The sequence below is a fragment of the Microcaecilia unicolor genome, chromosome 1, assembly GCF_901765095.1.
Source record: "Microcaecilia unicolor chromosome 1, aMicUni1.1, whole genome shotgun sequence".
Taxonomy (NCBI): domain Eukaryota; kingdom Metazoa; phylum Chordata; class Amphibia; order Gymnophiona; family Siphonopidae; genus Microcaecilia; species Microcaecilia unicolor.
This window is the reverse complement of record NC_044031.1, coordinates 355,583,598-355,606,720: the sequence shown is the minus strand read 5'-3', so window position 1 is coordinate 355,606,720 and position 23,123 is coordinate 355,583,598. Positions and strand designations below refer to the sequence as shown.

Below are 23,123 nucleotides of genomic sequence, written 5' to 3'. Positions count from 1 at the left end.
CTATGTGCTATTTTATAAACTGCGCCTAACTTTAGGCGTGGTTTATAGAATACTGCTAAGCACTTTTTTCGGACACATCTAGACTTTAGATGCCATGTTTGAAAATGGTTCATAAAATTATCCCCTCAATGATTTCATGTTTCTTTTTGGTTTCTGGGGTGGGAGAGGCAAGTCAAATCACATAGCAGCACAGTGTAAACTATTCAGTAGCAGGGATGCACAGGAATACCTCAGAGTCAGCTTCCTGCCACAGAACAGTGCACACAATATCGAAGGAAAAGAATTCACACATTTCCTGATTTGAGTCAGAAACCTGAAGACTCTGGAAGTGAATTATAAACATAGCAATGTTTGAAGGGAAGCGGGAAGGGGCATGATACACGCTTAGAGAAGTTCCTACAAGATTTTGCTGTCATTCTTATTTCTACTGTGTTTTTCATATGCAAGAGAATTATGTCACAGTCGATCATTATAAAAATAAATACTGTACCTAACTTTCATCAGTGAAGATTCCTCAACTTGATGATGTTTCAGGCCCTTTGATTGGTTTTAGAGATAACTGCATTTTATAATGTATAATTCAATATCAATTTCTCTAGGTAACAAGACCCAGAGAAAATAAGCAAGCAGCAAATTGAAGACCCCATCACCAACTTTTGGTTGATCCGAATTCATCTTTCTGCTCCTATGATGCTGGCACCAAGCTTACAGTGCCACATTCTATGGTGACATGATGCCAGGGCTACAACCTCAGTGATTGAACTGTATAACTGCATATCCCTAGCAATCTTCAGTGAATACACATGTGTATCTTATCAGGTTCATATTTTCTACTTGCCACAGCACAGTGTCAAGATTATTCTGGCCTGGTGTCAGGAGGATTATTTCATTCATTTTCCTAGTAGTTGTAGTATAGCACAAGCCAGAGCTGCCAAATTACCCAGTACCAAGAGAGAGGCCTTTTGGACAGTACTGATTTTCAACTTACATCCCAAAGAGTAGTAGCAGAGGTTTCAGATGCTACCCATTGTAATTAATGTTCCACATCCCGGTGGTGTACCTAGCTTGGTTGCCACCCAGAATGGAGCACTCCTCTTCTCCAGATGGAGCACCCCTGCCCCCACCCTCCAAGCAGTAAAGGGGTGCTCTGAGCGGCTATTGACTCTGCCGGTCCACTGTCCCCTCTGATGTCAACTTCCCATTCCAGGGTAGGGGACTGACAGAGCTGACAGCCACGTGACTGCTCAGTGTACTCCCTTACTGCCTGTACATAGGGTGAACTGCACCGACCACCCAGCCCTTGGTATGCCACTACCACATCCCATTATGCATTAGGACAATGTTGTCCTCAAGGGGACAGCTGGACATTTATCCTAACCATCTAGAAGACACCATAAAGGTTCAGAGAAGGAGAAATTTGTTCTTACTTGTTAATTTCCTTTTCTTGAACCCTACTAAATTAGTCCAAATGCATGAGCTTATGTCACTGTACCAGCAGGTGAAGACAAAGAGCCACAACATTCCTAGTACCATCATCAATGCTGTAGTGGTGCAGAAGCAGATACTTGCCAGTACTCTAATGTCAAAGTCAGAACTTATCCAAGTAGAAAAATCATAAATAAATGAAATTCAAATGTCTTCCCCCCCCCCCCCCCCCAAGAGAACCCTCCAGACAGCCATAACAACAGTTCAGGGGCGTATCTGCGTGGGGCCACAGGGGCCTGGGCCCCCGCAGATTTCGCCCTGGACCCCCCTACAACAGACCCTCTCCACCTCCCCCTCCCGCCCGCCACCAACCTGTCGCCGATCTTTGCTGGCGGGGGACCCCAAGCCCCCGCCAGCCGAAGTCCTATCTTCCGTGCAGGATGCAAGTTTCAACGTGCAGAACGTCAGACTCAGAATTTGGAATTCAGTCTGACGTCCTGCGCGTTGTACGTGCAGGACGTCAGACTCAGAAGAACAGGAAGCGTTGAAACTTGCAGCGGCGCAGCCTGCATGGAAGAGAGGACCTCGGCTGGCGGGGGGTTGGGGTCCCCCGCCAGCAAAGGTAAGTGACAGCAGCGGGGGAGGGTGTCATTGGTGGCGAGGGGGGGGGTCCGGAAATGGCGGGGGGGGGATCGGTGGCGCCGGGGGGGGGGCTAAAATGTGCCCCCTCCCTCTGGCTCTGGCCCCCCCTACCGCCCGAGTCCAGATACGCCCCTGAGTTGACTAAACATATATCCCCATCTTCCCAAGAAGTGTAAGGCCCAAACACCTGATGCTAGAGTAAGAGATAAGCAGCCACTTGGTCTGGTCTAGCAAGATCCAAAGAAAGAAAATGATCAGGCAGGAATAAATTTCTCTTTCTTTATCATCCTGCTAGACAAGTCCAGACATATGAAAAGAAGTCAAGCTAAACCAGATGGGGGAGGTCAAGGCTGCCCTGAGGACACCTGTTTCAAGAGCAGAATCCTCCTTTGTCTGCAAGTTCAACTATAATGTCTGACAAAGGAATACAGAGATGATCAGTTAGCTATCCTACAAATATCCTCTGGAGCCATTGCTCTGACCTCAAGGAGGAGATTTGATCCTTAGTAAAGTGCACCTGAAAACCCTTCAGAACTCACAACCCCTTTAACAAATACATGGAGGATATTTTCTCCATGATCTATCTGGCCAAGGTGTATTTAGAGGCTTTTCTCTTCCTTGCGAGGATCACTAAAAAGGATGAATAGCCTATCTGACTTCCAAAAAGGGTTAGTCCCCTTCAAGTACCAGAGAAGAACTTTCTATAAGTCAGCATTGTAAGGATCCTTACTTTCCCCCGACAGTCCTCCTCAGAGAAAGACAAATTTAGGCAGAAAGGATGGAGCCATACAAAGCATAACTGCCTTCCAGAAGAAATTCAGTTAGAGGAGGGTATCTGCAAGATAAGACTTGAAATTCAGAGATATGACAGACCAAACAATTGCCACCAAAAAATACCACTTTCAGTGAAAGATCCTTTAAGGTAGTGATGTTTTGGTTTTGACATTAGAGTATATATCTGCACCAGTCATTATAGCAGTGATAATGTCACTGGGAAAGTTGTAGTTCTCTGTCTCCATATGCTAGTTGAATGGCATAAATCCATGAATCTGGACTAGTCTAGCAACATAAGAAACCACAGTTGTAAGGTTGGAGTTGGGTAGGAGCTGTAGAAAGTGATAGTGTGAATCAGGCTCCTGAAGGCAAGAAAGCATGGTGCTAGGGGCAAATTAGTGCAACACTGCCTCCTTCTGCAGCTCCATGATACTCCCCCCCCCCCCCCCCCACCATGGTGGGGGGCATTCGAACATTTCCACTTGGTCAGTGTCCTGCAGTCCAGCTGACTGATCACCGGTCTTCTCACTCTCTGACCAACAGATTTTGCAGTTACTAGTAGGCTTGCTAATCACTGTACATCAGTGTTTCCCAAGTCCGGTCCTGGAGTATCCCTTGCCAATCAAGTTTTTAGGATATCAACAATGAATATACATGAAAGAGATCTGCATATAATGGAGGCAGTGTATATAAATCAGGTTCATGCATATTCATTGTAGATATCCTGAAAACTTGACTGTCAAGGGGTACTCCAGGGCTGGACTTGGGAAGCACTGCTGTACATCATTAGATACAGGCCAGTTTAGTCCTGCTTTTACCCCACCATGTTCACAGTAATGTAATGTGGCTTTCCTTAGAGCTACAAGAGTGGGATAGAACTAGGATTGAATTAGCCTATTAGGCTATAAAATTGTTGGAAACCGTAGCTGTTAGTAAACATTAGAACCAACCTTTAGATAGGGTGTTTTAGACAGCCAGGATTGCCTTTGCTAGGCCTTTACCCTGGTGCCGTGGAGGGGCATAATCGAATGGGGTACCCAAGTTTTCCTGAGGGCATCCTTGCAGGACGTCCTTGCAAAGGGGCGGGGAAACCTGTATTTTTGGAACAAGATAGGCGGCCATCTTTCATTTCGATAATACGGTCAGGGACACCCAAATCTCAACATTTAGGTCGACCTTAGAGATGATCGTCCCCGGTTTTCAGCGATAATGGAAACTGAGGACGCCCATCTCAGAAATGACCAAATCCAAGCCATTTGGTTGTGGGAGGAGCCAGCATTCGTAGTGCACTGGTCCCCCTGACATGCCAAGACACCAACTGGGCACCCTAGGGGGCACTGCAGTGGACTTCAGAAATTGCTCCCAGGTGCATAGCTCCCTTACTTTGGGTGCTGAGCCCCCCCAAAACCCACCCCACAACTGTACACCACTACCATAGCCCTTAGGGATGAAGGGGGGCACCTACATGTGGGTACAGTGGGTTTGTGGTGGGTTTTGAAGGGCTCACATTTATCACCACAAGTGTAACAGGTAGGAGGGATGGGCATGGGTCTGCCTGCCTGAAGTGCACTGCACCCACTAAAACTGCTCCAGGGACCTGCATACTGTTGTCAGGGAGCTGGGTATGAAATTTGAGGCTGGCATAGAGGCTGGCAAAAATATTTTAAAAGTTTTTTTTGAGGGTGGGAGGGGGTTAGTGACCACTGGGGGAGTAAGGGGAGGTCATCCCTGATTCCCTCCGGTGGTCATCTGGTCAGTTTGGGCACCTTTTTGAGGCTTGGTCGCAAGAAAAAATGGACCAAGTAAAGTCGTCCAAGTGCTCGTCAGGGATGCCCTTCTTTTTTTCATTATCGGTCGAGGATGCCCATGTGTTAAGCACGCCCCAGTCCTGCCTTCGCTACGCTACTGACACGCCCCCGTGAACTTTGGTCATCCCCACGATGGAAAGCAGTTGAGGATGCCCAAAATTGGCTTTCGATTATGCCGATTTGGGCAACCCTGGGAGAAGGACGCCATCTTGCAATTTGTGTCGAAAGATGGGTGACATTCTCTTTCGAAAATAAGTCTGTCTCCCATATATGAGCTAGCTTGTCTGATTTCTATTTCAGGGTGTCAAACTCAAATACTGGAGGACTGCAAACCAGTCAGGTTTTCAGGATATCCACAAATATTATTTAACTTGAATGTTAACCTCCATAAAACAAAATAATTAATTTAATCATTGTGAACTAAGGAAATTCTAATACAAAGGCGGAAAAAGCCTCAGAGTGTTAAGCACCTTAGAATGTCAAAAGCACTTCAAAAGATGCTGTCTACTTCCAAACACTGGCATAAATTAATATTTTCATATACTTAAATTCTATTTTCAAATACATATTCAAGAACTAAGTACTTAGCTTAGTTTGTCATGCATTCTTTAGGTCCTCGTGACGTTGGCCAATGTTTTGCAGGTACACTGCTGCTGCTTCAGGGGTTTCAAACGACCTTTTGTAAATAAAACAAATCTTGAGCATCTCAAAAAATAGCTAAGGTTCTTGAAAATCCAATTTATATATATAGATATATAGATGGATAGATAGATGACTTAATACTGCAATTCCAACATCACTTCTTGCAATGGGAGCTATGATGGCTCCCTCGGTAGCCAATCTTTTTATGGCTGCATTTGAATATAAATGGATCCAGTCCTCTGGATTCGTATCCCATATCAAGAGCTGGTCACACTTCATAGATGACATTTTCTTTTTTATGGATTGAAACTCATCTGCGTTAGATGGATTTTTAGGTTAGTTAAATAACCATCATCCAAGATTGAAATTTGTAATGACAAAGTAAATCTGATATTTCATTTCTGGACATGTGACAACTATATACAGGAAGGACGCCGATTGAAATATATTTTTGCATTTCTCTAGTTATCACCCAGAGATATTGAAGTGCAGTCTTACTGTTACCCAATTTTCAAGCTACAGAAGGATATGTTCATCTCAAGAGGAGTACTAGATGCGATCTAGGCCCTCATGATCAAAAGCAAACTCAGGCGCTAGAGGCTGTTAACACCATACTAGCGCCAGAGTTTGCAGCCAACCCATGATCAGAGCCCTCGAGCGCCTGAAACAGCGCACTCGAGGGCTCTCAGCGCAAGTAGCATGCAAATGCATGCTAAACAGGGCATCTAGCGCAATTAGCTTGCAAATGCATGCTAATTGGCGCTTAACGCATTCATCCCCAATGATCAGCGACCGGCGTGCCAAAGATTGGGTCGCTGGCCGCAGCAAAATCAATGCCAGCTCCGAGCTGGCGTTAGATTTTGCGGATCATTGGGGAGGAATGGTGAGCCCTGTCCAGCATGCAGTTGCATGCTGGCAGGCCCCCCTTCCCCCCCCAAGGCAAACGTGAACGGGGGGGCTGGAGGTCCGGAGGACCTCCGGTTCCCCCCCCCCATGTTCACAGAGGGCTGGAGATCCGGTGGGTCTCCAGCACCCCCGAACTCACGCCGCCTCCCGAAAAACACTATCCTACCCTCCCACCCACCGACGGGGGGGTGGGGGGGGCTGGAGGATCAGTGGGTCTCCAGCCCCCGAAACCCCCAGAAATCGATTGGCTGCCTCCGGCCAAAGGATCTCCCACTGTGATCCATCGACGGGGGGGGGGGGGGGGCTGGAGGTCTGGTGGACCTCCAGCCCACCCCAAATCCTCCCCCCAGCGTTGTCCTTAGATTCCATGGTGGTCCGTGGTATACTGTGGTGTCGTGACACCCCCCTCCCAGCCCCCCTACCTTTTGTTGGAGGAGGGACGCAGCCTGCCTGCCTCCCTGATCTTCCAGTCAGTCGACGCCCAAAATGGCGGCGCCCAGCCCCGTCCATTGCATCCTGGGACGCGCTGGGCGGGGCTACAGACCATGTAAGGGAATCGCTCCCCCCCCCCCCCCCGTCAATGGATCAGAGTGGGAGATTCTTTGGCTGGAGGCGGCCAATCAACGATTTCTGGGGGTTTCGGGGGCTGGAGACCCACCGATCCTCCAGCCCCCCCCTCCCCGTCGGTGGGTGGGAGGTAGGATAGCGTTTTTCGGGAGGCGGCGTGGGTTCGGGGGTGCTGGAGACCCACCGGATTTCCAGCCCTCCGTGAACATGGGTGGGATCGTGGGGGGGGGGGAGGGGGGGAGATGGTTTGCCCAGCGGCGGTGGCCGAGTTGTTCGGGCCTCTGCAGGCTGTTTGACAGGTTTGGGCTTTTGACAGCCCAGAGCTGTCAAACAAGTGTGGGAGGATTGTGCTGAGTGCATGCTCGGCACAATTCTCCCGCACTTTAAACATGATAATCAAAGATAATAGCGCTGCTTAGATTTGCATGCATTATCTTTGATCATCGATGCAGAAAAGCCCTGCGCTGTCCCAGCGCTATTTTTAGGGCGCTGTTTGGAACAGCGCAGGGCTTTTAATCATCTGGGCCCTAGAGAGTTACAAGTGAGACTTAGTGCTAGAGGCTATTCTAAAAGCATCATTAAGCAAGCATATAAACAAGCATTTTTTTAATAAACAGTTAGGTCTAGACCTAATGGAACAGTGGGCTATGACCTTCAAATTCAAATAAACTAAATTCCTGGTATTATCAAGCTCACACTCAATCACCTCTTATCCCAAATAAACAATTGACCAAACTGTCTATCCTATAGATAAAAAATTTAAAAATTCTAGGAGTTGTTTTTGACCAACATTTTTTCTTCAAAGATCAAGCTCATGCAGTAAATGCTAAAATGTTCAAGACAATGTGGAAAATAAAAAGAGTTAGAGCGTAGTTTAACAAGAGTTCATTCAGATTACTTTCACAATTGGACTACTGTAATGCAATTTATGTAGGAAGCACTACTTAAATTGCTTTAGACAGCACAATACACAGCAGCACGATTAATTTATGGGGCAACATAATTTTGAACAAGGTCACCTCTTTACTTATTGCATTACTTTGGCATCCAATTAGAGGTCAAATTAAGTTCAAAACATGCACATTCATTTTCAAAATTCTGTTTGGTATGACACTTGACTAAATATCCTGTCAGCTAGACATGCAAAGCCAACCTCAAGAGAATATTTGTTTTTACATTTACCTAGTTGTAAAAACATAACATACAAATCTGTTTATACAACTGGATTTGGAATGGTGAAATTTCTTTCCAAAAGAAATCAGAAGCATAAACTCCTATCTTCTATTCCGAAAAGCTTAAAAAACTTATCTGTTCAAAAAATATTTCTCTATGTAATCATTAATGTAAAAACCTCATTCCAATATATGAATACTGTTACTCATTGTTTAATTGTAAGCCACATTGAACAGAAATTTGCTTTGTGGATAATATGGGATATAAAAATAAATAAATAAAAAATACAGAACTACTTGTCAAGAGAAAAGAATCACTTCTGAGCATGATGAATATGTTATCTGTGTACTTCAATATAGAAAGGAGGTCTTTTACTAAGTTGCGCTCACATTTTTAGCACGCACTAAAATTGGGTATGCGCTAAACATTAGAGATGCCCAAAGGAATGCATTGGTGTCTCTAACGTTTAGCACGCGCCTTAGTAAAAGGGGTTCAAAGAGAGCTCATCAGCATGAATCCTTAGAAGATATTTGAACCTACTGTCAGTACATTCAGTGTTTGCAGATAAGCACCTTGCATACCATCGAGGGCAAAATATGAAAGAAAAACTTTGTCCCTCTGTTTTGTGATCTGCAAATGTTCAAGAGAGGGGAGGGCATTTTTCATGCACTCCATGTCAAACTTGTCAAATAACTCTCGCTCTCTCCTCTTTTGTGAATCCTTCTAGTCAACTTAAAGTTTTACACCACATGTGAAACCGATTATGTGGTGTATTGTATTTTGTGTCCCTCCAGGAACTTTAAATTTCAGATGGCAGAACACTCAAATGCTGTGCATTGAAATAAAAGAGAGGCTCCGGTTGTAATGCGCTGTATAACAGAGAATCATTCGTTTTCTGATTAGAAATGTTTTGTTCCTGACCACATATCACTACCTCTTAGAGGAAGAGAACATCAGCTTTTGCTTCAGCATTGGGAACAATATTGGATTTATACAATGAATACCATACAACCAATGAGTTTAAATTTAGCGATAGACTGGTTTTATTTTTTTCTGATTTCAAAATTAGTGCACCAGTTGTGGTAAGAAGAATCCATTTCTAATGTTTAATTTTGATTGGTTCCAGATTTTGATGGACATGAGTTTATGTTCAGTCAAAGTAGAAATGCTTGTTACTTTATGATTGGATATGTGTTCTTTAAAACGCCAAGCTGCTATTTTTTCTACAGCATTCTAAGAAGTGATGTTGGAATTGCAGTAGTAAGTCATATATATGTAAATTAGATTTTCAAAAATCTTAGCTATTTTTCAGATGCTCAAGCTTTGTTCACAAATGGTCCTTTGAAACCCCTGAAGCAGCAGTGGTTTACCCACAAAACACTGGTCAACATCAGGAGGACCTCATGAATGCATGACAAACTAAGCTAAGCAAAATCCTTAGTTCTTGAATATGTAATTGAAAATAGATATTTAAGTACATGAAAATACTAAAGAAGGTTTTTTATGCCAGTGATTGGAAGTGGACAGGATCTTTTGCAGTGCTTAATACACTCTGTGGCTTTTTCCTCCTTTGTATTAGAACTTCCTTAGTTCACATTGATTAAATTAATTATTTTATTTTCTGGAGGTTGTTAACATTCAAGTTAAATACTTTTAGTCCTCCATTCCTCTTTATACTGAAAGATTGTAGCATATCCATAAAAATATACATTTATTTATTTTATTTATTTGTTACATTTGTACCCCACATTTTCCCACCTATTTGCAGGCTCAATGTGGCTTACATGGTACCGTGAGGCGTTAGCCACCTCCGGTGATGAAACAAATACAGAGTGATGTTATTGTCAATGAGATAAATGTGTTACAGACACATTAGGGAATTGTAGAGAAGACGAGTTATACGGTGTTCATTACAAGTTTTGGTTTCTTTGTGTTGCAGGGTTCAGGCATTTAAGTTGGGGCAGTAGGGTATGTCTTTTCGAAGAAATATATTTGCATACATTGCCTCTGTGGCCCTCCTGTGCTATGGCATGACATCATATCTGTGGTTTCTGTGATAAAATCAGTCGTATGTATTGTCAGTTTGTATGTGCATTAAATGACTAATAGTCTCATGTGGTGTTGTACAATGATAACTGTGCCTGTGAAACCTTGTTCCCCGATTAGTGTGTCAGAAGAGCAGCAAAATCAGATCACATTCCTTGCACTGCAAGGACCCAGGACTTTGTTCTGTCAGAGGGTAGGACATTGAGCTCAGCTTTGCAGATGCTGTTGACAGGGCGGTTCTCATGACTGTGAGGCACAAGGAGGGCAATTCTATAACTGGGCATCTATAATTAGGCACTGGGAGGGCACTTGTTTGGAGCTTATTCTATAAAGGAACGTAATCACCTACTGTCCTTTATAGAATACTAGTCTAATAGGGTATATGCATGCTTAAAAGTTAGGTGCAGGCAAATAATGCCATTGACACACGTGTAAGTTGAAGTACTGTATTCTATAAGTTAAGGTCCAAGAAAACAAAGGGGCAGACGATCTGCAGACTCCAAGATGGAAAATATATAAAGCAGATCGTTGAGAGATAAAAATGATTTTTATTAATAAACTAAAATATGCATACAATAGCCCGACACAGGCCGTGTTTTGCCCTGCTGGGCTGCTTCAGGGGCTACTCAATGATTCTCCACTATCAAAGGAGGAGTATGATGATAAAAGCAACTGTAATATAATATACAGTTGATGTCTTGAAAAAAACGACTCTCCCAGAGATATTGAAACAAATGATGAATACCATGCGATCAATCAAATAGCCACTTATCTCCCAGAGCGCCTGTGTCGGGCTATTGTATGCATATTTTAGTTTATTAATAAAATCATTTTTATCTCTCAATGATCTGCTTTATATATTTTCCTTCTATAAGTTAAGGGCATCAATTTGAGTCCTGCCTGTACTCAACCCATCTGTACACCTTCTTTGCAAGTGCACACTCAGTAAGTAAGTTGAAGTTATTGCTGCTCATGGAGGTGCAACCAGCTACTTGAAAGACGGGTTCACATACTTTTTCACAAAATGATACTTATCGTTGAATTATTTGACATCTTTTTTGACTGACATTGAATCAGTGGGGTTATTTTTCTCTCTTGTCATGGTTTACATTAGGATCTAATCATAGTTTGAGTATAAGTTGTGGTAAAATACAGACCACTCAAGACCTTTTCCCCATAGGCACAGAATCGTACTTGACATTTTCTTTTTCAGATATATTAACAGACAATATTGTTTCACCCTTCGGTTTCTGTAGCAGTTTTGCTTCCTGTTAGGAATTGTCACTCATTTTCTGTCTTTTTACCGTAACAGTGTTGATCTGCTGAATGAATTTTATTTTGTCTGTTGACAGAATGTGCAGGGAATTCCATGCTGATGACATTAATAAATGAAACATGAAGCATTCCAATGGTGTGGCCTGTGTTTTTTATCCTAAATTATGTAGCCCATGTGGTTGGCTAACAGTAATGCTTGCTGCTGTGGGTTCTGTTATGTAGATGGGGATCTACAGTTAGATAAAAGCCTGAGTATAGTCACATATGGGTTTTATGGATTAAGTATAATATGAAAACTTTTCCCCATTTTATATCTAAGGAATGAAAAACTTAGGGGCCCTTTTACTAAAGGGTTGTCGTGTGGCAATAGGCTTGCCGTACGCTAATCTGTAATTACCGCTGGGCTACCGCAGCAGCCCAGCAGTAATTCTGCCCCCCAGCATGTGCCATTTCTGGTGCTACAGAAATTTCTGTATTTTTACCGCCAGGTTTACCTTTAAGTAATCAAGCAGTGCCACGTGCTGCACGGTTACCGCCGGGTTAGCACAGGAGCCCTTACCACCACCTCAATGGGTGGTGCTCCCTCCCGAAATAACCATGCAGCAAGTGCAAACTTACCACATGGCCATTTCTTTTTTTGGCCTTTTTATCCTCTGTGGTAAAAGGGGCCTCGGCATGTGGCAAAACCATGCATTGCCGCTAGCACAGGGCCCCTTTTACCGCAGCTTGGTAAAAGGGCCCCTTAGTGAATCAGGCCTTAGAGTTGTATTGCTATTTAGATGTGATTTTAACTATCAAAGAAATTCAAGAATTTACATGTTTCATCCTCATGCAGACCCCTAACTTTCAAAGTATCAAAGTTTCTGTGATGCAGAAATTGGAACTGATTCTCCCATAGAAATATAAAACCCTTGTTTGCCCAGTGAGCATCAGGGTGAATTATTTGTACTGTCCTCTTCAATGCACACACCGTACAAGTCTGGCCAGCCCTATCCCCGCCTCCCAACCACCAACCCCGCCTCCCAACCACCAGCTCTGGCACAGACTGTATAAGTCTGCCCAGCACTATCACTGCCTCCCACCACCGGCTCTGGCACAGACCGTATAAGTCTGCCCAGCACTATCCCCGCCACCCAACCACCAGCCCCGGCACAGACCGTATAAGTCTGCCCAGCACTAGTCCCGCCTCCCAACCACCTGCTCTGCCACCCATTCTAGGCTAAGCTCCTGAGGATCCCTTCCTTCTGCACAGGATTCCTTTATGTTTATCCCACGCATGTTTGAATTCCGTTACCGTTTTCATCTCCACCACCTCCCGCGGGAGGGCATTCCAAGCATCCACCACCCTCTTCGTGAAAAAATACTTCCTGACATTCTTCTTGAGTCTGCCCCCCTTCAATCTCATTTCATGTCCTCTCGTTCTACCGCCTTCCCATCTCCGGAAAAGGTTCATTTGCGGATTAATACCTTTCAAATATTTGAACGTCTGTATCATATCACCCATGTTCCTCCATTCCTCCAGGGTATACATGTTCAGGTCCGCAAGTCTCTCCTCATACGTCTTGTAACGCAAATCCCATACCATCCTTGTAGCTTTTCTTTGCACCGCTTCAATTCTTTTTACATCCTTAGCAAGATACGGCCTCCAAAACTGAACACAATACTCCAGGTGGGGCCTCACCAACGACTTGTACAGGGGCATCAACACCTCTTTTCTTCTGCTGGTCACACCTCTCTCTATACAGCCTAGTAACCTTCTAGCTACGGCCACCGTCTTGTCACACTGTTTCATCGCCTTCAGATCCTCAGATACTATCACCCCAAGATCCCTCTCCCCATCCGTACCTAGCAGACTCTCAAAGCCTAACACATACGCCTGTCTTGGATTTCTACTCCCTAAGTGCATCACTTTGCATTTCTTCGCATTGAATTTTAATTGCCAAACCTTAGACCATTCTTCTAGCTTTTTCAGATCCTTTTTCATATTTTCCACTGTGTTACAAATCTTAATATCATCCGCAAATAGGCAAACTTTACCTTCTAACCCTTCGGCAATGTCACTCACAAATACATTAAACAGAATCGGCCCCAGCACCGATCCCTGAGGCACTCCACTACTCACCTTTCCCTCCTCCGAGCGAACTCCATTCACCACCACCCTCTGGCGCCTGTCCGTCAACCAGTTCCTAATCCAGTTCACCACTTTGGGTCCTATCTTCAGCCCATCCAGTTTATTTAAGAGCCTCCTGTGGGGAACCATGTCAAAAGCCTTGCTGAAATCTAAGTAGATTACGTCTATAGCACGTCCACGGTTCAATTCTCCGGTCACCCAATCAAAGAATTCAATGAGATTTGTTTGGCACGATTTCCCTTTGGTAAAACCATGTTGTCTCGGATCTTGCAACTCATTTTCTTCCAGGAAATTCACTATCCTTTCCTTCAGCATCGCTTCCATTACTTTTCCAATAATCAAAGTGAGGCTTACCGGCCTATAGTTTCCAGCTTCTTCCCTATCACCACTTTTGTGAAGAGGGACCACCTCCGCCGTTCTCTAATCCCTCGGAACCTCTCCCATTTCTAAGGATTTATTAAACAAATCTTTAAGAGGACCCGCCGGAACCTCTCTGAGCTCCCTCAATATCCTGGGGTGGATCCCATCCGGTCCCATGGCTTTGTCCACCTTTAGTTTTTCTAGTTGTTGATACACACTCTCTTCCGTGAACGGTGCTATATCCACTCCATTCTCAAATGAACTTTTGCCAGTCCATCGTGGTCCTTCTCCCGGATTTTCTTCAGTAAAAACAGAACAAAAGTATCTATTTAGCAAATTTGCCTTGGTAAATTACTTTTAGTAATTTTAGAGCTTGCTAGTGGGTCAAAGCCGAGGCCAGCAAGAGCAGGGTAGAAAAGTGCACAACAAATCCACTCACTCAGCACTCTTCTTCCATCCAATCAGTCAGTGCAGGTCAGACATGGCAGTTTTGTACCAAACAGTTTGCTTAAACTCGGATGATGCAGGCAAAACATGGGACACAGATCAATAATAACTATGAACATCAATAATAGAACAAAGTAATTTCAATCATTAAAAGCTAAGTTATCCCGATTTTTATTATAAGATGAACTTTCCTTCCTGAATACCTACTCCATTCTGTCTACTCTACCTTAACTATGTATTTCTTTTTTCCGGAACTGGTAATCACCATTTCGGAACTATGTAAGCCACATTGAGCCTGCAAATAGGTGGGAAAATGTGGGATACAAATGTTGTAAATAAATAAATAAGTCTTTTCTCGTTTTCTTATGAACACTCTGCCTTGGTAGAAATTGTCCTAGGAGTACATAAGTACTGCCATACTGGGAAAGACAGCCCAGCATCCTGTTTCCAACAGTGGCCAATCCAGGTCACAATTACATGGCAAGATCCCAAAAATATACAAAACATTTTATACTGCTTATCCCAGAAATAGTGGATTTTCCCCAAGTCCATTTAATAACGGTCTATGGACTTTTCCGTTAGGAAGCCGTCCAAACCTTTTTTAAACTCCGCTAAGCTAACCGCCTTTACCACATTTTCTGGCAACGAATTCCAGAGTTTAATTACATGTTGAGTGAAGAAATATTTTCTCCGATTCGTTTTAAATTTACTACATTGTAGCTTCATCGCATGCCCCCTAGTCCTAGTATTTTTGGAAAGCGTGAACAGACGCTTCACATCTACCCGTTCAACTCCACTCATTATTTTATCGACCTCTATCATATCTCCCCTCAGTCGCCTTTTCTCCAAGCTGAAGAGCCCTAGCCGCTTTAGCCTTTCCTCATAGGGAAGTCGTCCCATTCCCTTTGTCATTTTCATCGCCCTTCTCTGCTCCTTTTCTAATTCCACTATATCTTTTTTGAGATGCGGCGACCAGAATTGAACATAATATTCGAGGTGCAGTCGCATTATAACATCCTTATTTTTGTTTTCCATTCCTCTCCTAATAATACCTAACATTCTATTTGCTTTCTTAGCCGCAGCAGCACACTGAGCAGAAGGTTTCAACGTATCATCAACGACGACACCTAGATCCCTTTCTTGGTCCATGACTCCTAACGTGGAACTGTGCATGACATAGCTATAATTCAGGTTCCTATTTCCCACATGCATCACTTTGCACTTGCTCACATTAAACGCCATCTGCCATTTAGACGCCCAGTCTCCAAGTCTCGTAAGGTCCTCTTGTAATTTTTCACAATCCTCCCGCAATTTAATGACTTTCAATAACCTCACTAGTTACTCCCATCTCTAGGTCATTTATAAATATGTTAAAAAGCAGTGGTCCCAGCACAGAGCCCTGGGGAACCCCACTAACTACCCTTCTGCATTGAGAATACTGACCATTTAACCCTACTCTCTGTTTTCTATCTTTTAACTAGTTGTTAATCCACAATAGAACACTACCTCCTACCCATGACTCTCCAATTTCCTCTGGAGTCTTTCATGAGGTACTTTGTCAAACGCCTTCTGAAAATCCAGATACACAATATCAACCGGCTCCCCTTTATCCACATGTTTGTTCACCCCTTCAAAGAAATGTAGTAGATTGGTGAGGCAAGATTTCCCTTCACTAAATCCATGTTGACTTTGTCTCATTAATCCATGCTTTTGAATATGCTCTGTAATTTTGTTCTTAATAATAATCTCTACCATTTTGCCTGGCACCGACGTCAGACTCACCCATCTATAATTTCCCAGATCTCCTCTGGAACCCTTTTTAAAAAATCGGTGTTACATTGGCCACCCTCCCATCTTCCGGTACCACGCTCGATTTTAAGGATAAATTACATATTTCTAACAATAGCTCCGCAAGCTCATTTTTCAGTTCTATCAGTACTCTGGGATGAATACCATCCGGTCCAGATTTGCTACTCTTCAGTTTATAGAACTGCCCCATTACATCCTCCAGGTTTACAGAGAATTCATTAAGTTTCTCCGACTCGTCAGCTTCGAATACCATTTCTGGCACCAGTATCCCACCCAAATCTTTCTCGGTGAAGACCGAAGCAAAGAATTCATTTAATCTCTCCGCTACGGCTTTGTCTTCCCTGATCACCCCTTTTACTCCTCGGTCATCTAGCGGTCCAACTGATTCTTTTGCCGGCTTCCTGCTTTTAATATACCTAAAAAAAATTACTATGTGTTTTTGCCTCCAACGCAATCTTTTTTTTCGAAGTCCCTCTTAGCTTTCCTTATCAGCACTTTGCATTTGACTTGACATTCCTTATGCCGTTTCTTATTATTTTCAGTCGGTTCCTTCTTACATTTTCTGAAGGATTTTCTTTTAGCTCTAATAGCTTCCTTCATCTCACTATTTAACCATGCCGGCTGTTTGGTCTTCCGTCCTCCTTTTTTAATACGCGGAATATATTTGGCCTGGGCTTCCAGGATGGTGTTTTTGAACAGTATCCACGCCTGATGTAAATTTTTGACCCTCGCAGTTGCTCCTCTAAGTTTTCTTTTCACCATTCTTCTCATTTTATCATAGTCTCCTTTTTTAAAGTTAAACGCTAACATATTTGATTTCCTATGTATACTTACTTCAAAGCTAAAATCAAATCCGATCATATTATGATGACTGTTATCAAGCGGCCCCAGCACCATTACCTCCCGCACCAGATCATGCACTCCACTAAGGACTAGGTCTAGAATTTTTCTTTCTCTCGTCAGTTCCTGTACCAGCTGCTCCATAAAGCTGTCCTTGATTTCATTGAGGAATTTTACCTCCCTAGCGTATCCCGATGTTACATTTACCCAGTCAATATCAGGGTAATTGAAATCACCCATTATTATTGTGTTGCCCAGTTTGTTTGCGTCCCTAATTTCCTTTAACATTTCTGCATCCGTCTGTTCATCCTGGCCAGGCGGACGGTAGTACACTTCTATCATTATCCTTTTCCCCTTTACACATGGAATTTCAATCTATAGTGATTCCAAGAAGTGTTTTGTTTCCTGCAGAATTTTCAGTCTATTTGATTCAAGACCCTCCTTAACATACAATGCTACCCCTCCACCAATTCGATCCACCCTATCACTACAATATAATTTGTACCCCGGTATGACAGTGTCCCACTGGTTAGCCTCCTTCCACCAGGTCTCTGAGATGCCTATTATATCTAATTTTTCATTTAGTGCAATATATTCTAACTCTCCCATCTTATTTCTTAGGCTCCTGGCATTCGCATATAGACATTTCAAACTGTGTTTGTTGCTCCTATTTACATCATGCTTACTACTTGACAGTACTAATTTGCAATCTTTTGTCTGATTTTTATTTTTATTTAGGGACACTTGATCTACTACGGTCTCTTTTGCAACCTCACTATCAGGATACCCTATCTTCCCTGTTTTGGTGATATCTTTGAAAGATACCTTATCCCAAACCATGTGCTTTTGAGCGACTGTCGGCCTTCTCCCCATTTCTAGTTTAAAAGCTGCTCTATCTCCTTTTTAAATGCCGATGCCAGCAGCCTGGTCCCACCCTGGTTAAGGTGTAGCCCATCCTTTTGGAGTAGCCTAATAGTTAGTGTAAAGGGCTAAGAACCTGGGGTACTGGATTCAACTCCCACTGCAGCTCCTTGTGACCCTGGGCAAGTCATCTAACCCTCCATTGCCCCAAGTACAAAAACAGATTGTGAGCCCAGTAGGAACAGAGAAAGTAGCTGTATAGAATATGTAAACCACTTTACATATACTCTTCCTGGACCCCTAGTCCAGAGGGGAGCTCCTCTGTAAGTTTCTATCTAGTAGTAGGTCTCTTTGAGCCATCAGAAAGTTATCTTTTCTATTGTTTCTCCTAGGATCCCCCTCTGGTTCCTTCAGGCTCAATCTTCCTACACTTTCTTCCCTTACTTCTATGCAGACAGGGTGTTGAGCTGGTTACCTGTCCCAGATCTCACTTTGTGCAGATGCAGCAGCTGTGTGAGCTCTGCTAAATGTCCTGCCCTCCTACTATCTTCAGTTGTAGTGGCTTTGGTAGCCAGAAACCCTCTTCTTTGTAGTTAGGTGTACAGATATTAGAGAGGATAAAGCCAATCCTTTTCCTCTTGCAGTAAAGTGCTTGGCCAGGGAGCTGCAGCCAAAGGACAAGGCTATTTCAACTGAGATTGGTATCTACACCAATACAGTTTCCCTCCAAAGGCTGTCTTCTCTTATTATCAATCACAGGCAAAACTACCAGATGTCTGTTTCAGAAGTTGTAAAAGATACTATAACAGTTGGGTCACTAAAGATCTCTACAGAGCTTTTTTTTTTTTTTACCAAGCAGAACCTGAGGGCCTCTACACTTCCCATCTTTGTAGGGGAAAATTGGTGAACTTACATGGAAATCATTTCTGTTGATATAATATCCATAACCATTAGAAAAGTCTTTGCACTAAGACATTCCTATATACAATCACATTCTACTTCACCCAATCAGAGTCTGCTTCTAGGTAGAAGAAGCAAAAGTCTGTGTTTGAAAAATGCAAGCCACTAGTTTATGGTGCTTCAGTCCCTTATAAGTAAAACGTATTTTACAGAAACATTTATTTTTCAAAATTAGTAGAAAAAGAAACAGAGAAAAAAAATGAAGGCCTATCCAGTCTCCCCATCCATGCCATTACTCTCCCTTTGTGATCCTATCTACTTGTCCCAAGCTTTTTTGAAATCAGATACAGTTTTCACTTCCACCATCTCCACTGGGAGGCTGTTCCTCGAATTCATCACCCTTTTCATGAAGAATTATTTCCTCAGGTTACTTCTGAGTCTCTCCCCTTTCACCTTCATCCTATGCCCCCTCGTTCCAGACTTTCCTTTCAATTGAAAGAGAATCACCTTCTGTGCCATGTAGGTATTTAAATATCTCTATCATATTTTCCCTCTCCCCCCTTTCTTCCAAAGTATACATATTGAGATATTTACATCTGTCCCCAAACACTTTATGATGAAGACTACTGACCATTTTAGTAGCCACCCTCACTCCATCCTGTTTATATCTTGTTAAAGGTGTGGTCTCCAGAATTGTACACAATATTCTAAATGAGGTCTTATAGAAAGGATTCATCACCTCTTTTTCCGGCTAGCCATTCCTCTCACTATGCACCTAAACATCCTTCTAGCTTTTACCGTCACCTTTTCTACCAGTTTGGTCACCTTAAGATCATCACATGTGATCACACACAAGTCCTTCTCCTCTTTTATGCACAAAGGATCTTCACCCCTAAACTGTATCCCAAATGCATGACCTTGCATTTTTTAGCACTAAACCTTAGTTGCCAAATTCCAGACCATGGGTGTAGTTTGACAGTTTCATTTGGGGGGGGGGGGGGGGCAAAGGGGGGGGCATGTCTCTCTCCCACTGCTGCCCCCCCCCCCCGCCAGAGTCATCCAGTGGTGCCCGGTATTACCCTCCCCCGTCTTCCAATCCCCCAAGCCACCGGCAGCCTCAGCGAAAGCAGCAAGCACGCGGCTTTAGACCTTCCCCAGAGGCCCTTCTCTCTCCTACTGCTTCCCGCCTGCATGGGAACAGGAAGATGAAGGAGAACGAAAGGCTTCCAGGAGCATGCGCGCTGCTTTCTTGCAGAGGATGCCGGCGGCTTGGGGATTGGAGGATGGGGTGGCAGCTCGTTTGGGTGGGCATTTCCCCCTGTCACCCCCTCCCCCCAAACTACACCCATGTTCCAGACCATTCTTAAAACTTCACTAGATCCTTCCTCATGTTATCCACACCAACAGGAGTGTCTACCCAATTGCAGATTTTGATATAATTTGCAAGGAGGCAAACCTTACCAGACAGCCCTTCAGTAATATCGCTTAAAAAAGATTAAAAAGAGCCGACCCAAGAACAGAAACATGTGGCACACCACTGGTAACATCCTTTCCTTCAGAGTGAGCTCCATTTACCACTACCCTCTGTTGCCTTCCAGTCAACCAGTTCCTAAGTTAGTCACTTACTTTAGGGCCTATACCAAATGCACTCAGTTTATTTATTAGTCGTCTATGCAGAACCATGTCAAAGGATTTGTTAAAATCTAAATAACCACATCTAGAACTCTCCCTTGATCCAACTCTCTGGTTACCCAGTCAAAGAAATTAATCAGTTTTGTCTGACAAGACCTGCTTCTATTGAAACCATGTTGCCTTGGGTCCTGTAATGCATTGGATTCCAAAAACTACTATTCTCCGTTTTAAAAGCATTTTCATTAATTTACTTACTACAGAAGTCAGAATTACTAGCCTGTAGTTCCCAACCTCTTCCCAACTCTAGAGAAGTATTTATTTATTTATTTATTTATTTATTGCATTTCTATCCCACATTTTCCCACCTCTTTGCAGGCTCAATGTGGCTTACAATATATCATGAATAGTGGAAATACATAAGAAAATATACATTTGGTATTACAGAAAGATCTTGGAAATTTACAGAAAGATATTGAAAATTTCAGCAAGCACAGCCGCCAGAACTTCCCTAAGTTCCTTTAGTACACTTGGATGTATGCCATACGGCCCCACTGCTTTGTCCACTAGTTTAATTAGCTCCTCACAATGCAATGTTTTGTCTTGGTTAGTAGCTCTGCACAGAGAAAAGCTGGTTGTAGGCACCAAGTTTCAAGCTGGCTAGAACCAGTGCATAGCAGGGAATAATCACAGTAGCCCAGGGTCTATGTTCACATTTGGCCCACAAAACCAAGGCTGCAGCATGCGGCATGCAACATTAAGTCCACACAGGCAGTTTACAGGCCAGCAGTCAGAAATCCATCTTGGCTGGCTAAATTTGGTCCTATGATGCACATGAAAAATTGGAGTCAAGCTATACACCCACAAAAGACTCACTTATGGCTTTCTGTGTGAGAGAGAAAGGCATAGTGGAGTGGAGAAGTAGCTTAGTGGTTAGAGCACCAGTTTTGACATCCAGAGGTGCCTTGTTCAAATCCCACTGCTGCTCCTTGTGATCTTGGGCAAGTCACTTAACCCTCCATTGCCTCGGGTACAAAATTAGATTGTGAGTCCTCCAGGGACAGGGGAATATCCAGTGTACCTGAATGTAACTCACTTTGAGCTACTACTGAAAAAAGTGTGAGCAAAATCCAAATAAATAAATAGTACACTCTCAAAATGATCTTGGTTACAGGGGTCATAAAAATGAGGCCCCGCCAGATAAATCCCCTGCTATATTGTTTCTGTCTATCATTACTATAGACATCATCATGTAACCCGTTTCATCAAGTATACTTCACATCCACATACAGTATATGTCTCTGGGGTGGACATACCTTAAAACAAGAGCAACCCAACCCATGGTTTAAATGTGGCTTTTCTAGTGGGACATTGTACAGGGTGGCAACCTACTGTCTCCATATAACTCTCTCAATACATTAATCTAATGGGATACATAATGCACTGGTAATCCAAACACACCTTAATCCATCCCTTCAGTTTATTTAGAAGGCCAAAGTAAAACTGAAAAGCGCTATTCAACAGAAAGACCATAGTTGAAGTAGCTAAAAGAATACATAAACAGTAAGGGCCCTGTTTACTAAGCAACGCTAAGGGCAGGTTAGCATTTTTAGTGCATGCTAATAATTAGGACACGCTAAGTGCTAAGTCACCCATAGGAACATATGGGCAACTCTAGTGTTTAGTGTGAGCTAACAATGCTAGCACAGCTTAGTAAACAGGGCCCTAAATCTGCTAGAATAACTTTATTTACCCTTCTTTATATAAAGTGATTACTCAATCTGCTTCACTGTTTTACATTAATTGCAGATATCCAACGTGGTCGACAATGCTAAACCTTCTTGGCACATTTCTCTTTCACATCAGTGAGCCTACTACACTGATGTGGGAGAGAAATGTGCCAGGAAATGTTTTGGAAAATACTCATTCTTCCCTGACGCAGCTAGAAGTGATGAAAATGATCAAGTAAAGTGGAGGAGCACCAATCCCTACATTTGAAGCAGTTCAAAGAACCAAGGAGTAGGGTGAGGAGTGAATGGTCCTTCCAAAAACACGAGGGAGACTAACGAATCCTTGTACACAGTATTTATTCAAATACACCTAAAAGACTCGACACAGCACCATGCTTTAGCGCTGAAGCGCCTGCCTTGGGAGTCCGGGAATAGATAGATATGGGTAAACTGTTTAACTCGAAATCTGATACAAACAGTCCAAGTCCCTGACAGAGCAAAACCATTTTGAATTTCTGTACACTCTGTCGGTGACTTGGATTGTTATCAGATTTTGAGATAGTTTTCCCATATCCATCATACATCTATTCTCAGACTCCTGATAGAAGTAAACTTTTCAAAATGATTAGGGGTGCTAAATCCAATGGAAATTACACCTCCCTGGACACAGCTAAAGAGTTTGCTCAATATTGGGGTGTTCAAGCACCCACAGGACCCACAGGGCTAGCTCCTGTGGAGGCAGGCGCTTCAGTGCTGAAACATGGTGCCATGTTGAGTCTTTTAGGTGTATTTGAATAAAATACTGTGTACAAGGATTCTTTAGTCTCCCTCGTATTTTGGGAAGGACTATCCATCACCCTACTCCTTAGTTCTTTGAGCAGCTAGAAGTGAAACATGACACAACATCAGAGGTTCTTCTGGGCTTGACCTGCACTAGACTGACTATGATAAGTCTTAGAGATTTTATAATATATGAAAAATTGAGAAAAATTGAATTTGAAGAGTATGAATACATAGGACAATTTAAAAAGTTATATTTCTATTAAAAATTTTTGGGATCAATGAAGATTAGAGGCATAACCTTATTGTAAGTCATTCCAGTTTGAAGTCTGTGCTTACTTTCTGACGGTCCTTTAAAATTTGAGTTCAGAGTTACCA

General features: G+C 43.1%; 1 protein-coding gene and 2 long non-coding RNA genes across 3 annotated transcripts in view; 2 read left to right on the top strand and 1 right to left on the bottom strand.

The window, feature by feature from the left end:
• The window catches only part of DDC (dopa decarboxylase), a 438,446-nt gene extending 436,772 nt beyond the window's left edge, over positions 1 to 1,674 (top strand). The window contains 1 exon segment of the mRNA XM_030209542.1: positions 600 to 1,674. The gene's annotated coding sequence lies outside the window, so the exon portion shown is untranslated.
• A 4,154-nt stretch (positions 1,675 to 5,828) lies between these two features.
• Positions 5,829 to 9,716, bottom strand: LOC115474198. Its single transcript, XR_003942825.1, has 3 exons — positions 8,670 to 9,716; positions 7,496 to 7,499; positions 5,829 to 5,840 (listed from the first exon to the last, which is right to left on the bottom strand). It is a non-coding gene; the product is annotated as an uncharacterized LOC115474198 (long non-coding RNA).
• Positions 9,717 to 9,763: 47 nt separating this feature from the next.
• LOC115474204 lies at positions 9,764 to 11,388 on the top strand. The gene is made up of 2 exons (XR_003942827.1): positions 9,764 to 10,446; positions 10,864 to 11,388. It is a non-coding gene; the product is annotated as an uncharacterized LOC115474204 (long non-coding RNA).
• Positions 11,389 to 23,123: the final 11,735 nt, after the last annotated feature.